The sequence below is a fragment of the Schistocerca cancellata genome, chromosome 2 (genome assembly GCF_023864275.1).
Source record: "Schistocerca cancellata isolate TAMUIC-IGC-003103 chromosome 2, iqSchCanc2.1, whole genome shotgun sequence".
In the NCBI taxonomy this organism is placed as follows: domain Eukaryota; kingdom Metazoa; phylum Arthropoda; class Insecta; order Orthoptera; family Acrididae; genus Schistocerca; species Schistocerca cancellata.
Window position 1 is genome coordinate 310,193,979 of NC_064627.1, and position 17,911 is coordinate 310,211,889.

Genomic DNA, 17,911 nt, shown 5'->3' on the forward strand with positions numbered 1-17,911 from the left:
ACTGCGCAGCAGTATTCTACAAGAATACGGACAGGCGTAGTGTAGGCAGTCTCCTTAGTCTGTTGCATTTTCTAAGTGCCCTGCCAATAAAACGCAGTCTTTGGTTAGCTTTCCTCACAACATTTTCTATGTGTGCCTTTCAATTTAAGTTGTTCGTAATTGTAATACCTAGGTATTTAGTTGAATTTACGTCCTTTAGATTTGCCTGATTCATAGCGTAACCGAAGTTTAACGAATTCCTTTCAGCACTCATGTGGATGACCTCACATTTTTCGTTATTTAGGGTCAACTGCTAATTTTCGCACCATTCAGATATCTTTTTTGAATCGTTTTGTAACATGTTTGGATCTTATGATGACTTTATTAGTTGTTAAACTACAGCATCATCTGCAAACAACCTAAGACGACAGCTCAGATTGTCTCCTAAATCGTTTATATAGATAAGGAACAGCAAAGGGCCTATAACACTACCTTGGGGAGGCCAGAAATCACTTCTGTTTTACTCGATGACTTTCCGTCAGTTACTACGAATTGTGACCTCTCTGACAGGAAATCACAAATCCAGTCATATAACTGAGGCGATATTTCATAATCACGCAGTTTCATTACAAGCCGCTAGTGCGGTACAGTGTCAAAAGCCTTCCAGTAATCCAGAAATACGGAATCGATCTGAAATCCCTTGTCAGTAGCACTCAACACTTCATGTGAATAAAGAGCTAGTTGTGTTTCACAGGAACAATGTTTTCTAAACCCATGTTGACTGAGTGTCAATAGACAGTTTTCTTCGAGGTAATTCATAATGTTTGAACACAATATACACTCCTGGAAATGGAAAACAGAACACATTGACACCGGTGTGTCAGACCCACCATACTTGCTCCGGACACTGCGAGAGGGCTGTACAAGCAATGATCACACGCACGGCACAGCGGACACACCAGGAACCGCGGTGTTGGCCGTCGAATGGCGCTAGCTGCGCAGCATTTGTGCACCGCCGCCGTCAGTGTCAGCCAGTTTGCCGTGGCATATGGAGCTCCATCGCAGTCTTTAACACTGGTAGCATGCCGCGACAGCGTGGACGTGAACCGTATGTGCAGTTGACGGACTTTGAGCGAGGGCGTATAGTGGGCATGCGGGAGGCCGGGTGGACGTACCGCCGAATTGCTCAACACGTGGGGCGTGAGGTCTCCACAGTACATCGATGTGGTCGCCAGTGGTCGGCGGAAGGTGCACGTGCCCGTCGACCTGGGACCGGACCGCAGCGTCGCACGGATGCACGCCAAGACCGTAGGTACCTACGCAGTGCCGTAGGGGACCGCACCGCCACTTCCCAGCAAATTAGGGACACTGTTGCTCCTGGGGTATCGGCGAGGACCATTCGCAACCGTCTCCATGAAGCTGGGCTACGGTCCCGCACACCGTTAGGCCGTCTTCCGCTCACGCCCCAACATCGTGCAGCCCGCCTCCAGTGGTGTCGCGACAGGCGTGAATGGAGGGACGAATGGAGACGTGTCGTCTTCAGCGATGAGAGTCGCTTCTGCCTTGGTGCCAATGATGGTCGTATGCGTGTTTGGCGCCGTGCAGGTGAGCGCCACAATCAGGACTGCATACGACCGAGGCACACAGGGCCAACACCCGGCATCATGGTGTGGGGAGCGATCCCCTACACTGGCCGTACACCACTGGTGATCGTCGAGGGGACACTGAATAGTGCACGGTACATCCAAACCGTCATCGAACCCATCGTTCTACCATTCCTAGACCGGCAAGGGAACTTGCTGTTCCAACAGGACAATGCACGTCCGCATGTATCCCGTGCCACCCAACGTGCTCCAGAAGGTGTAAGTCAACTACCCTGGCCAGCAAGATCTCCGGATCTGTCCCCCATTGAGCATGTTTGGGACTGGATGAAGCGTCGTCTCACGCGGTCTGCACGTCCAGCACGAACGCTGGTTCAACTGAGGTGCTAGGTGGAAATGGCATGGCAAGCCGTTCCACAGGACTACATCCAGCATCTCTACGATCGTCTCCATGGGAGAATAGCAGCCTGCATTGCTGCGAAAGGTAGATATACACTGTACTAGTGCCGACATTGTGCATGCTCTGTTGCCTGTGTCTATGTGCCTGTGGTTCTGTCAGTGTGATCATGTGATGTATCTGACCCCAGGAATGTGTTAATAAAGTTTCCCCTTCCTGGGACAATGAATTCACGGTGTTCCTATTTCAATTTCCAGGAGTGTATGTTCCAAAATCGTGCTGCATATCGACGTTAACGCCATGGGCCTGTAATTTAGTGGATTGTTCCTTTCTATAAGGATATTATGTTCGCAGACATCTGCAAGGAACTCCGTCTTCCACTAAACAAGAACCGGAGAACAAGTGCTTTATGAGCCACGTCTTTCGTGGGTTAATTATATTTGCTTATCATTCTACAAATGAATCTCAATCCAGCTTCTATTTTTCCCAATACTTGTTTTGAGTGGCCAATGCGCTTTAGAATTGTCTGTTCAATGACTCGTAAGTATTGTACGCTACTTATCTTTTTCAGTGACAGACTAATGGGGTGGGCTTCTTCAACGTTTCACATGCAGTATACTATATTTACGTACTGGGTCACCTGCCAGTTATCCATCCTTCCCAATTCTTCATGCATCTCGCTACAGTCTTCTGGTATTGCAGCGTAGCGGTAGAGAACAGCATTGTCTGCAAAAAGCCTCCTGGAGCTTCCGACGTTATCCAGTAGATAATTTATGTACATGTCTGTACTGACAAAAAACGTGCAACACTCGAAAGACTAGGTCGGATATTATGTAACCTTGTGCATGTGCGCAACATCGGTGTTTATGTAAACGATTAGGCATGCAATTCTCGCTGTTCGATTCGTACAATATCCACATTTCTGGGACACTCGAATGCGGCTGTGGCAGATGTTGGGCTGCATGGCAGACATATTTGTCCCAAAGGTTCTGATGAACCATAACCACAAGGGAGGATCGCCGTATTGCGCACCAAGCACACCTCAACACCTCCTCACCTGTGCCTACCATCCGAGAGGCAATTGACTCCCTACAACATTCCATCGGTCGGACTGCAGCCGGACTAGGCAGTTGGGGCCCCATATGTAGGGTGCCATCAACACCAGGAAAGAAATTCCCGATTTTTTTAGTAGTGCTGTGAATGGGATACATGGACGCATTGTTTTCAGCGATGAATAGCGGTTTGGCATCTCCCCTGATGACCACTGTTGGCGAGTACAGCGGCGCCCTCAGGTGATGTCCAATTCTTCCAATGTTTCGGACAGGCACAGCCCTACTCATGGCGTCATGGTGCGTAATCATCGGGTGTTACTTTGGGTCACGTTTGGCTGCAATTAAAGTAACTTGTCGCCGCAACGCTACTCATGTACATCCTGCATCATCACTGTCACCTCTCATGTGCTAGTAGTACAGTGGGAATTTCCATCAGCAGCACAAAGCTCGTCTACACATAGCACGTGTCTCTATGAGCTGTCTGCGTGATACTGCGGTTCTCTCATGGTCAACGAGTCCTGTCCCCGACAGATGCTTGAGACAGGCTCTGTCCCAGTTCTAGTGTCCGGAATATGAAGGACACATCAGTTGTCGGCCATCTTGTCTCAGGAGAGTGTGCAGTTACAATTATTCCTGATACTAATCTCACGAATAAATCAATCAGAATATAGACTAAGGAGCCAAAGAAACTGGTACACCTGCCTAATACCGTGAAGAGCCCCCGAGAGCACGCAGAAGTTTCGGAACACATCGAATGGATTCGACTAATAACTGAAGTAGTGCTGGAGCGAACTGACACCATGAATCCTGCAGGACTGTCCATAATTCCGTAAGAGTACGAGGGGGTAGAGATATCTTCTGAACAGTTCGTTGTAAGACATCCCAGATATGCTAAATAATGTTAATATATGGGGAGTTTGGTGGCCAGCGGTAGTGTTCAAACTCAGAAGAGTGATCCTGGAGCCACTCTGTAGCAAATCTGTACTTTGGGGCCTCATATTGTCCTGATGGAATTGCCCAAGTCCGTCAGAATGCATTGAGGACATGAATGGATGCAGGTGTTCAGACAGAATGCTTAGGTACGTGTCACCTGTCAGAGTCGTATCTAGACGTATCAGGAGTCCAATATCACTCCAACTGCAAACGCCCCACACCATTACAGAACCTCCACCAGTCTGAAGAGTCCCCTGCTGACATGGAGGGTCCATGGATTCATAAGGTTGTCGCCATACCCGCACACGTCCATCCGGTCAATACAATTTGAAACGATACTCGTCCGACCAGGCAACATGTTTCCAGTCATCAACCGTCCAGTGTCGTTTTTCGCGGGCCCAGGCGAGGCGTAAATCTTTGTGCAGGCATCAAGGGTAAACGAGTGGACCTTCGGCTCCGAAATCTCATATCAATGATGTTTTGTTAAATGGTTCGCACGCTGACACTTGCTGATGGCCCAGCATTGAAATCTGCAGCAATTTGCGAAAAGGTTGCAAGGATTGCACTTCTGCGACGTTGAACGATTCTCTTCAGTCGTCGTTGGTCCCGTTCTTGCAGTATCTTATTCAGGCCGCAGCGAAGTCGGAGATATGATGTTTTACCGGATTCCTGATATTCACGGTACACCCGTAAAATGGTCGTACAGGAAAATCCCTATTTCATCGCTACTTCGGAGATGCTGTGTCCCATAGCTCGTGCGCCGACTATAACACCACTTTCAGTCTCACCTAAATCTTGATAACTGCCATTGTAGCAGCAGTAACCAGTGTTGCCTTACATAGGCGTTGCCGACGGTAGCGCCGTATGCTGCCTGTTTACATATATTCTCCCTGCTTCAATACATATACCTACACCAGTTTCCTTGGCTCTTCAGTGTATCAATCAGAGAGTGTTATTCTCCCCCATTTCTTTGAAGTTGCACTAACCTGAAGTGGAAAATACGCAGTATCGCTTGATAGGAATTCAGAGTTTCAGTGCCGAGTATTACGATTTATTTATATCACTTGAAGTTCCAGTTAGTAGTAGCCTGTGAATTCATGTCGGGAACCCCAGATTGGCTGTGCGGGAGTGGAATGCTTACATTCCTTGGGCTAAAGCGGAAGCGTGGGTCTGGCTATGCGAGCCAGAAAAGAACAACGGAATCACTCTGGCCTGAAGAAAAACACATTTCCCCAGTTTACTGTAAGGAAATGCCCAAGCCGGAAGAGTGTCAGGCGCATACACCTGATGCCTCTTGAGAGAGCAGGCCGACCACAGAACATTGCAGTTTTCCACTTTAAGCCATATGAAAAGGAAACCAGAACCCGGGTATTTTTGCCACTTGAAACGGAAACTTCCCAACAGCAACAAACTGTCGAGTAGAGAGTGATGGAACAGAGGGACACAGAAAACAGATATAACGGAGAGGACTGGAGGTAGGGAACACGAACCCCACTACCGACTGGAGACAGCGAGGTGGGCGTCGATAGGACATTTCCAGCCCTGAAAAACTATTGGCTAAACACAATAAAAAAAAGTATAGGAAGGAGAAGTGTATAAAAGTTCAAATGGTTCAAATAGCTCTAAGCACTGTGGGACTTAATATCCGAGTCTATCAGTCCCCTACACTTAGAACTACCTAAACCTAAATAACCTGAGGACATCACACACATCCATGGCCGATGCAGGATTCAAACCTGCGACCGTAGCAGCAGCGCAGTTCCGGACTGAAGCGCCTAGAACCGCTCGGTCACAACAACCGGCTGAATAAAAGTAATAACAATTGAGATTCACTTAAGTCCAGCCCCACCTAACGTGAGAGGCAACTCGCCCTCATAAACCGAACCGAGCACGTAAGTCTCTCAACCTCAGAAAGGACACTTGTTGCTGCTCTCAAGTAAGACTGTTGTTGATGTCGTCGTCCGAGGGGTGCAGCTCCGGACACCTGCCGTAGCTGTCTACCGCCGTTATCCAAAGCAGACAAAACGAGGTTGTAAATTCGCACCAAGCGGCAGAATACTTTGCAACTTGCAGCCATCTGAGGCTTGGGACATCTCAAAAGATTCCATGGTGAACCAGCAGCCATGAATGCGTTGGGATTTACCGAAAAAGTAATGCTCAGTAAGTTCACTTAATCCAGTTTAAAATACAGATTCAGACTTGCTATTGACTTGATTCCGATAAAGTTTGTTTTACACATTTTATCAGATTCATTTCTGACTTGCACGTTAGATTCAATTAATTGCTTCCCACTGTTTTCACAGTCAATATGTGGTGCCCATTTAATTGAATAGTCAGATATCGTTTTTTGCGTTTTTGAAGTCAGACTGCACTTCGAGCATCCTTAACCTTTCAGGGTTACATTACGTCTCAGGAGCAATTAGTTCTAACTCAGGGTTAGAGCGCGTGTTATGCGCCCCGACCATGTTCCAAGCACATTTGAGTACTTTGACAGTAAGATTTTTGACTGAATCTAAAGAATAAATTATATCAATTTAAAACCATTATCCTTATACATTTACCAACAAACGCACCGTTAAGACGAGGCAATGGCTTTGTGACATTTTTTTCCTGTTGAATCATTGCAGGCATCCAGGCCAGAGGCGATGCAACATCAAACCGATAAAAATTCTCTGTAAGTTTGACTTGATTTTCTAAAGTCAGAAATAACGTCACACATTCTCTCAATCCGTGACGTTTCATTTAGTTTCATCCTCCCCTTCTAGCTGTTTTACCTTCCTTGTCGGGCAGTGTATATTTATCCGTGTATTCCTGCATTCATCCAGACGCCTATGAATAGAGCTTAGGAAAATTGCTGAACACAAATCCAGTGTCTTTACCAACATGTCTCATCACGACGAAATGCGGAATGTAAAAATAGAAAAAATAAAAAAAAATCGCAGTCGCCCATGTCGGCTACTTTCCCGTATCGTTACCGGACGGCATTTCTTGGTGCGTAGGCGAGTCATTCTTTTATTCCGCCGCCGTCCGCCGCGGCGCCTTTGCTTGACTCGCTGGAGGCAGAACGGCACACGCCGGCGACAGCGTCATTACTGGAGTTTCTTTTTCACGCGGATCCACTCAGTCCTACGCTGAGCCGCGTTCTCAGTCGCTCGGTCGCTCGGCAATCACCGGTAAGGCGCGCAGCTTTCTGCGTACCGCCCCCGCCCCCCCTCTCCACCCCTCCCCTGGGATTAATAGCGAAGAGAGGGTCGGCCGCGACCTAGTCTGGCCAGGCGCCATTGCGAGCGCTGCGAACCTCGGGCCGTTATAAAAGGCGACGGGACCGGACCCTTTCAGTCGCTGATGCCTTGTTAAAATGCACCGGGGAGCCAGTCATTTACCGCGGAAGCCATACAAGTCGCAGTGACGGCATTCATTACGCTGAAATGCGAGAAGATACCGCATCGATCCCATTCGTTATCCTATGACTTGTTCATCGCCTGCTTCCTGTATACAAGGTATCTTTTTAAGCGTAGATATGTGAGGGGCGTTCAATAAGTAATGCAACACAATTTTTTTCTGAAAGCAAGTTCATTGTATTCCTGATTCCAATACACCATATCATCTGCCACCCTTTTGCCTACAATATCATATTTTTCAACATAATCTCCATTCAACGCGACAGCCTTACACCACCTTACTGGGAGGGACTGTATGCCCGCATGGGACCACCCTACTGGTCGACTTCGGAACCAACGTCTTCTTGCATCAATAACCTCCACATCATCCACGTACTGCTTCCCGTGGAATGCATCCTTCATTGGACCAAACAGATGGAAGTCGCAAGGTGGGAGATCCGGACTGTAGCGTGAATGAGGAAGAAGAGTGTAACGACGTTTTGTGCAATCCTCTTGGGTGCACAGACTTGCGGCAAGCCTTGCATTATCATGGAGGAGAAAAAGTTCCTTTGCACTTTTGTGGCGATGAAACCACTGAAGTGCTTTCTTCAATTTCCTGACACTAGCGCCTGGGAGATACGACAGGTTTGCGCGACCTTGTTGCGATGATGACAAACGCCCAACGATTCACCGTGCTTTAGTTCCCTGCCACGTCCCCGCAGACATTCTGCAAGCCCCTATTAATATCTACAATGCTCTGGTTTTGCACCAAAAGAAACTTAATGACAACTCTGTGCTTGGATCGTGCCTCCGATACAGACACCATTTTGAAGGCATCAGAACTTCACGAAACTATAAGGGCTGAAGTGGTAATATTCCCCGATGTCCCACAACAAATTCCGAATTTTTCAGCCTGAATTGACTGAAAAGGAAATGTGTTGCTATACTTACTGAACGCCCCTCGTAAATAGCCAACAAATGAATGGAATCATATTACAAACGAGGAGCGCTTATTTTACCAAATACCGTTATGAAACAAACATAAGACAAGTGGAATTTCTTAGCAATTACACTTTTACACGAAAACCTGTACCTCATGCTTAAAGCCTGTACCTCTACATAATTCCAGCCAAAATTAAGGCACCTGTCATATTGTAAAGCCAGCATTAAATACCATCATCGTAGAAATCTGCAGCCACAGCATGACTTTCAAAAATTTAACTGTTCTGTAACAATTGCACAAAGCACACTTCTTGATATTTGCGAGCAATGGGACGGTACGGAAATGGTTACAGCTATTAAAGATAGCTGTGCGAATCTACATGATGAGGAACGAAGTGAGCGACCTTTTGCTTTACTGACGATTTGGTGAATAAATTTGTTGCAAAAGTGGGAGAGAACAGACGCTTTACGATTTAGACTTTCTACGATGACTTTTCCTAATTCTCAAGAACTATGACTTACGCGGTTGTTAGAGAACGTTTAAATTATCGAAAGTTATGCTCAGGTGGCAGATTTCTGCGTTGATGGTAGTCTAACCTGGTTTTACCATACGATAGGTACTTTGATATTAGCGGGAATAATGTAGAAAAGTAGACTAAAGTAAAGAATTCCATACAAATATAAAATTTCTGAGAAAATTCTACTTCTTTTATCTTTATTTTAAAATGGTACTTAGTTAAAAGAACACGCCTCGTAGCATAGATAAAATACACTGATTTTATGTGTTAATTTTGTTGCGTTTACTACACATACAATGCAAGAAACTCGTTATTATATAGTTGATATATATGAGGTCAAAATAAAATGTGTAACCGTAGATGGTAAGAGTTTATAGCAACACATCATGGGAATTAACAAACATAATTATCTAGATAACTGAGAAAGAAGAAGAAAATACTGGAAATGAGCTAATCTGAAATACTGTACCTTGTGTTTCGAAGACTGTTTCTGTTATGTGTCGACAGAAGTGCCGACACAGTGTTATTTAGACGGGCCGAATAGGCACGCTATAATCTCACCCAGAATATCGTGAAGTCTGAAACAGGATGCTCAATGAATGCTAATAAGAAAAGAACGTAATGTCGGTTTACTTAACTTTAATCCATCCTTTTGGTATACATCGTTTATGGTGAATACAAGTAAGACTCTCTCCAGATATGGTTAACTGCGCCTTGCTAGGTCGTAGCTATGGACTTAGCTGAAGGCTATTCTAACTGTCTCTCGGCAAATGAGAGGAAGGCTTCGTACGTCTAGTCGCTAGCAATGTCGTCCGTACAACTGGGGCGAGTGCTAGTCCGTCTTTCTAGACCTGCCATGTGGTGGCGCTAGGTCTGCAAGTACTGACAGTGGCGACACGCGGGTCCGACATGTACTAATGGACCGCGGCCGATTTAAGCTACCACCTAGCAAGTGTGGTGTCTGGCGGTGACACCACAGTTTCCGCACGGCAAATAGTAATCAAAGCACAGGAATAGAATTATTGGTTAACAGCCCGTGTGACGATACAGAACTTCACTATCATTCAATTCATGTGCCGATTACAATATTTTCAAAAGGCCGATGATGATTCTGAAAGTTGACTTGCTGATCGTGACGCCGGTCCCACTAAAATAATGGACATGAAAGTAACTCCTGATCTGCTAGAAAGGAATGTTAAAAGACAATTACAGTTCACTCCACAGGAAATCGTACAGTGGCTGACGTCGGAAGCAACACGATTGTTTTTCGTAGATGATGCTGTTGTATACAAAGAAGTCGCAGTGACAGAATTTTGTAACGAAACGTAAAAAAGATGTGCAGTTGTCGACACATGTGCAGGGTTCGGAAGTTGACAGTCAGTATAACATTTTGTGCATAAATCTACAGAAAGTCCTATTCTCATTGTCTTGTGACTATACAATTGCCGAACAAGCACTGTAAACATGTACATCCATGAAATATCTGCGAATATACGAAGTGTGCAATTTGAAGTACAGCGGGCAGTTGCCAGACTGTGGATTACGGAAAATTCCTCAAGTAGTATAGTTCACACACGCAGGCGGTAGCTTACAGAACCATAATTCAACCGATTTCGACAGTCTAGGACAATATACGAATAAAACGGGAATCCCTGGAGGAAACATGACATTCTTTTCGATGGACACTGCTGAGAAAATTTAGAGAACCGGAATTTGAAGTTGACGGATCGAGTGCCGCCAACGTACATTTTGCGTTAGGACCACGAAGATGAGATCAGAGAAATTAGAGCTCCTACAGTGGCAACAGACAATCGTTTTTCCCTCGCACTATTTTCGAGTGGAACAGGGATGGAAATCACTAGTAGTCGTAGAAAGTACCCTCCACCAAGCACCATGCGGTGGTTTGCGGAGTATGTGTGTACGTTGATATTTAATAGAAGCACCAGTGTCCAAAGAGAGTTAACCTAAATTCCACACCACTACAGCTGAACTATCTTTTGCATTGTGGTCACAAGCTGACAGTTGTATAGAGTAACACGTGTTTCGATGAACCATTACGTATTTGTCACCAAGACGTAGGCTTAAAGATTTGTTTTGCAAAATATTGACTCAGTCTTTTACAGTGCCATTTCAGTTTTAGGACGAATATATGGTGTCAATGTGAGCGTCAGTCGGAAGACTCTCCACTCAAGTTTTGCGAAATCTGACAACGCATGTTACTGTTTACATACAAAAGTTTACGTTCCTTATTTGAAAAAACCTCGTAGAAAATATGTACATTTTACAACATAAATACAAACGTTTCACAAGCTGCAGTATTATTTCAAGATCCATACGATCAAATAACGGAGAAAATTCATTTTGCACCACCTTAAACATTTCGGGGTTATCACATCGTTTTTATTAAGTTGCTTTTTTGTCTGTCTGTTAGATGCAAATTTTGAAATTGATTTTAAGCTAACTTCCTGAAGAACTAGAAGGTTGAACTTTTGGACACACCACAGAAGTGGATGCCAATGAAATGTTAACTAATAATCTTGTCTGGTGTGTGGTGCAGGGTATTTTGCGCACCACTGCCATTTCTAGTCACGAATGGTTCGCAGCAGGAACCATTGGTGGTAAGCTTTCGTGTGAGCTCTAAACTCTCTAATTTTTACCTCCACGGCCTTTATGCGAGATATACACAGGAGGAAGCAATATCATGGTTGATTCAGATGAACAGAAACTGAAACTTGAAATATGTTCTTGTTTAATCTCATCAAAATGTTTGAAATCCATTGAAAAATTTTACACACACAACGCAAGAAAACAGAAAATAAATATTTGAATAAAAATGAACTTTTACGACACCATATTTTTAAATAAGACTAAAAAGTATGAAACAAATTCTCCTATCCGCATATAGATTCATAATCCCACACAGATAGCTCTGAAAATTTGTGGTTCTGAATTTTTCTTTGCTACGAAACTACTTCCAGAATGAGATTTTCACTCTTCAGCGGAGTGTGCGCTGATATGATACTTCCTGGCAGATTAAAACTGTGTGCCGGACCGAGACTCGAAGTCGGAACCTTTGCCTTTCGCGGGCGAGTGCTCTACCAACTGAGCTACCCAAGCACGACTCACGCCCGCTCCTCACAGCCGTACTTCCGCCAGTACCTTGTCTCCTACCTTCCAAACTTTACAGAAGCTCTCCTGCGAACCTTGCAGGACTAGCACTCCCGAAAGAAAAGATATTGCGGAGACATAGCTTAACCACAGCCTGGGGGATGTTTCCAGAGTGAGATCTTCACTCTGCAGCGGAGTGTGCGCTGATATGAAACTTTCTGGCAGTTTAAAACTGGCAGTATCAACACATCTTTGAGTATGGCGTTCCATTCCAACTACCTTGGAACCATTCATTGATTCGTTTGGGAACTGGAGTCATAATGCCTTTTTTTCCTCTTTTGAGGCAAGTTCGCTTAAAACTTGTAACTTCCTTGATATCTCGGATACTTGGCACTAGGAAGGGGTTAACGTTCTATCGGTGACAGTTCTGGGGTCTCGCTGACCACAGGAGTACTTCAAAGTAAGGCACACAGTTGACTGAGATACGTACCACGTGTGGTCGTGCATTGTTCTGTTGAAAAATGACACCATGTTACCCTTTCATGAGAGGTAACACATGGGCACGCTTGTAGTCTATATCTTAGCATTGTGCTGTCAGGGTTCTTCCCATCACTACCAGCCATGACTTGATGTAAAACCCGTTAGCTCCTCACACCACGATGCCAGGATTAACACCATGTGCCTCTCCATTACAGTAGAAGAATCGCACCTCTCCCAGGTCACCGCCATAATAGCCAAAGATAGTCATCTGAGGCAATGCAGAAATGCAACTGAACGGTGAACACAATTCGATGCGATTCATCAGTATTCTATGTTTCCCCGGGCATAATACCTCTCTAAACACTGCCATTTCCGTTGTTAATGGTAGACTACACATTGGGCGGTAATTTCCTAGAGCAGCTGCTGCTGGTCTGTGACATGGTGCGGTAAGACACAGAATGTTGGACGGAATTCATTATTTCTTTTCGGATGGCAAACGCAGAAATGAAAGGTTTATGATGTTCCTGATGTACAGTAACACGATCATCCCTTGTGGTGGTCAGACGTAGTTGACCAGTAACTTGATGATGAGTATCAAACGCAGTCCACCATCGGGCCACTGTCATATTCGAATGTCTGACAAATCTGGAGCACGATTCTATCAGCCAGTCAAATGGAGACCCACAATGAGGTACTGATAATGCTATCATCTGATTAAACGGCATCTCCGTGTCCTTCAAAATGATTACTCGAAGTCTGATGCCGTTCGCGCTGAACACCCTAACAGGCCTCGTAACAACAGTGAACACAAGCAATATTGATGCACTCTGGCATCCTACCTATCAAAGGAATTGGAACTCTACTCAGTTACACACCCACCGATACAGTGTATGTGTGCTGATTTACATTGACATCCGAGCATGTTCCCTGGGTGCGTTACTTTTCTTGGCAGGCGGTGAATTTTGTCCAGTGAGCTCATTTGCTTCACTGTAGTGTAAGTAATGCATGTAGCGTTTCTGGAAGCCATTTTAGAGGCATCTTATTGTATATCAGTACGTCTGTTACTCACTGTAGTTGTCCAACGTAGTCCTGATACGGCACGTAGCCGGCTGGTAGAAATACGCTAAAGAGCCTACTTATTACGTATGGTAAGGAACACTTACTGAGTCAAGTGCTGTAGCGTGGCACATTTCTATGGTTATGTCAAACAAGCAGCGCCTACAAACTTCGAGAGCGAAGTCGGAATAAATGCCCTCTCGCTGTGTCGGCAGAGGGGCGTCCCACGAAAGGAGGTCTGGCGCGCTGTTTGCGGGTCTCTGCGCCGTATCCGGGACTCGGGGCCAGACGCCGGCATAGCCGCGAGTCTGGGGCCCGGCGTGCAATACGGCCATGTCGCAGGCGCACTTCAAAGCGGCGCTGCGCGGGGATGCGGGCCAATATAGGGCGAGCCGGCCCACGGCCCACGGGCCACGGCCAGCCTTGATGAACGCGTCCTCTTCCAGCGGCGCGGCGCCTCTGCCGCATGCTGATGCCGCCTTTAATCCCGCGGCTGCCCTGCCCGAGGTGCCGCCGACCGACCAACATCGCTGCCCGGCCTGGCCACGAAGGCCACCAAAAGGCACTTTGATTTCCCTCCCCTCCTCCCCAACCCCTCTTAGTCCAGAGTCTACCTTCAGAGGCCGCAAACGCTGTGCTCGACGATCGTTCCTTGATCCCTATTGCGCAGGCTATTAGACGCTATTTTTATTCGAATTGAAACGTTTTAGGTATCTTCACTGTCATTATCGTTATCAGTGTTGTGCCCAAAGGAAGGTTTTCACGTCGTAACTCTCTTCTTCTGACATTCTCTTCAGGTGCGCGTAATTTCCACTTTCCTTTAGGTCGTCTATTATCTCGTATCTCCTACCTCCCCTCCATCTCCTCCCACATTCTACACCTTCCAAAGCGTCTTCTAGCAGGCACTCTGAAGGGTAGCGCCGTATAACGATCCTGCCTAGGAGGCAGTTAAGTGGGAGATGTGTCTCAGAGGTGGATAGTGACAGATGGTGACGCGAGACTGGACGCACACGTAGTTTATGTATCAGCCGATAGAGGACAATATTGGATAGGGGGACTGTGATTTTAGTTTTGATTGTGCCCACTAGAGTGCACTACAGTAATAGAATGTTTTTCATAAACTGATCTAGTATTTTCATAAAGTGTATGTAAAATGTTATAAATGTGTTTTAGCAGTATGAATGATGGGTGAGTGTGGTTTAAGGTGAATATGAAGATAATTGTTTAACGAGTTATGTAGTAGGATTTAGTGTGGGAACATTTCGAAGAAGTATGGAGATGGACAAAGGGGATTTTTGTAGAATAGTTTTGTAAAGTAAGTTTATGGTAAAGGGAAAGTTAATTCAGGTACAAATAACAATAGTAAATAACTTTATGCATAAGCAAAACATCAGCATTTTAGAAAATTACGTCGGTAAAAAGTGCAGTCGTTAGGCTTACTATTTTCCGATTGGTTATTGAAGAAAAGTGCGGATTGACGCGGGAGAACGTTGTTTTGCTATTGGCTGTTGATTAAACTGACCAATGGTAAAGCAATATTCTTCGCGCGCGCTTTTCTCTGCTGGTAGAGAAGACTTAGAGTGTTCTAGAGAGGAATCGGAGCCTATCCATGAAAGAGATCGGACGAGTGCAGTAGTAGTAGTTCCGATGGAAATGATAAGTAGCCGGATCTAGCAGTGTTTCATGCATCAAAAGTGTTGGAAGGAGACGGCATAATTATTCCGATGTGCGTGTAGAAATTGCGGAATTTTTAAGTGAATTTTGTGCCGAGAAAAGACAAATATTCCGCGTGGCGTATTAGGCAGATCTGTGGCTAAAACTGTGACTGCATTTGGTACCGACTGACTTAATATTTGGCGAGCATTATCAATCAAAAAGAATCAGTACTTTTGTAGCTATTACGTTTCCGGGAAATGCAACACCATAAACTTGCTAACGTGAGTGAAACTGGTTGTGAGTTACTGTGTTAAGACTAGCACGGGCTTGGCAGTGATGCGTGTTCACCTAAGTTTCAGAGTATGTTAATTGAGGACAAAATTTCCAACCTTTCATTTCGTGTTTCTCCCGAAATGTAGATTAGTGACTTTAATTGCAGCTGGTTCACGTCGAAGTACAGTAGGTTTCGCTCGGCTTTCCTACTGATGATCTGCTGAGACAATGTTCTCAGGTAGGTGTAGGTCCGTCGCAAAGGGACGGAAAGAACCGCGCCGCCGCAACTCCCGTTTTATCAAATGTCCAATCCAGTTTTTCTTCTTTTCTCTTATAATCTACAGCAGTCTTCTTCTCTCACCAACACATTTTCCTTCCATGCAGCTTATCCTCTCCATTCTCTCCAAATACATATCTCAAATGCTTCTAGCTTTCCCTCATCCTCTCGTCTTGGCATCCTTATTTCTGCCTCATAATGTGCCACACTTCAGACAAAACATTTACCATGTCTTTTCCTCAGACTTTTATTTAGTTTGCCACATAATAATCTCCTTCTATTGCGTGCTTCCTTTGCTACAGCAATGCGAATTTCACCTCCTGATGACATCTCAGGTTTTCAGTAATCGTCCTCGCCTGTGTATGCCTGGAAAAATACCATCAATTTTCACACAATTTACATGGTGCTAAACAAAAAAAAGTGAATTCTTAGGAGAATAAAAAATGTAGGATAATAGGAATGTTTCTCGTTGAACATTTTGATATAGCCTTCAATTAATCACATTAGTTATCACAATGACCTTATCAAAATTAGTTGTATGAAGCTCAGTAAATTGAATTTTTAAATGCTGTTCTATACCAGGAATTTATACGTGAACTATCTTATTTAAATTCTTGAAAGTTTAAGTTCACATTAACAATATGTACACCTAAAAAGTGGATTACCGGTATGTCATTTCAGCCACAACTTTTTATTCTAGAAATATCTACACCTGATAATCATAATTGAGGTCAGATTTTTTATAATTTATCGGTACGTATTTTCCTTCCTGTTGACAGGACGTGAGTTCCTACAGTATACTTTTCTTCAAATAATACCCTGAAGCATTTTATCTGTGATTCGCTTCTATCATTACTTATACGATATTTTAGCTTAATCTTCTTGGTTTACATGTTCCTCACCTTCTCTTTTTCTTTTCTTGTTCCTCCTCGTCATTGCTGCGCGGGATTAGCCGGGCGGTCTATGGCGCTGCAGTCATAGACTGTGCGGCTTGTCCCGGCGGAGGTTCGAGTCCTCCCTCGGGCATGGGTGTGTGTGTTTGTCCTTAGGATAATTTAGGTTAAGTGGTGTGTAAGATTAGGAACTGATGACCTTAGCAGTTAAGTCCCATAAGATTTCACACACATTTGAACATTTTCCTCGTGATTCTGGCGTCTTTAATTGCCGCAGGGACAAACTTTTCAGCTTCGGCCACACTCATAGAATCACTTGCCAACAGTTATTGTCTCATATTAATCCCAGACCACATTCCTAGCAACTCTAGAACTTCGTTCCGTCTAAATGCCCCACTTTAAAACGAATTACATTCGGAATAACTTTCGAGAAACTGCAGAAAGGTTTGTAAGAAAACAACGTTTGAAAACCAAAAATATGCTAGAGAAACGTAAAACCATCACAAAGCATATCTCATTAAAGGGCTGACAAAAAGCAGTTGTATCCTTTATGTTTCTGGAAGAGGAGGCAAATGATAATAATGACTTGCGAAAGCAGTGGAAACAGGGATTTGGGCGCATACCGAAAGATCTTTAAGTTGATTTCTTAACAACTTTCTGAAGCCCAATTGACTTCTTTTAATACCATTTTGTTAAAAATCCCTCTAATTATTGATTTAAGAAAAAAATCGTTTTTTAAAGTGTATTCACAGGAAGGTTCCTGTTGCGAGATTTCGGGAGTGGTAAGCGAGTAGGACCACTCTCAAGAGAAAAATTTCACAAAATTTATTTGACGCAAACAATGAACATAAGGCGCACGCTGGTAACCTCAATACTCTTTATTATTCAGTTAAGCACGGCTAAATGCCTATTGAAATGTTTACAATAAATCAAATACTATAAATATGAGAAGTGCAAAACCCTGCTTTGTGAAAGTGAAATGTAGCTGAATCTGAATTAATCATGAATCAGGCACACCGTTGAAGCCCAGTGCTGCATTTAATGTGTGCAACGAAATTACAAAGACTTTAATTTATTTAGGCGCTAGCACTGAATTTGAAGGCGGAGTACTTAAAATACACTCCTGGAAATGGAAAAAAGAACACATTGACACCGGTGTGTCAGACCCACCATACTTGCTCCGGACACTGCGAGAGGGCTGTACAAGCAATGATCACACGCACGGCACAGCGGACACACCAGGAACCGCGGTGTTGGCCGTCGAATGGCGCTAGCTGCGCTGCATTTGTGCACCGCCGCCGTCAGTGTCAGCCAGTTTGCCGTGGCATACGGAGCTCCATCGCAGTCTTTAACACTGGTAGCATGC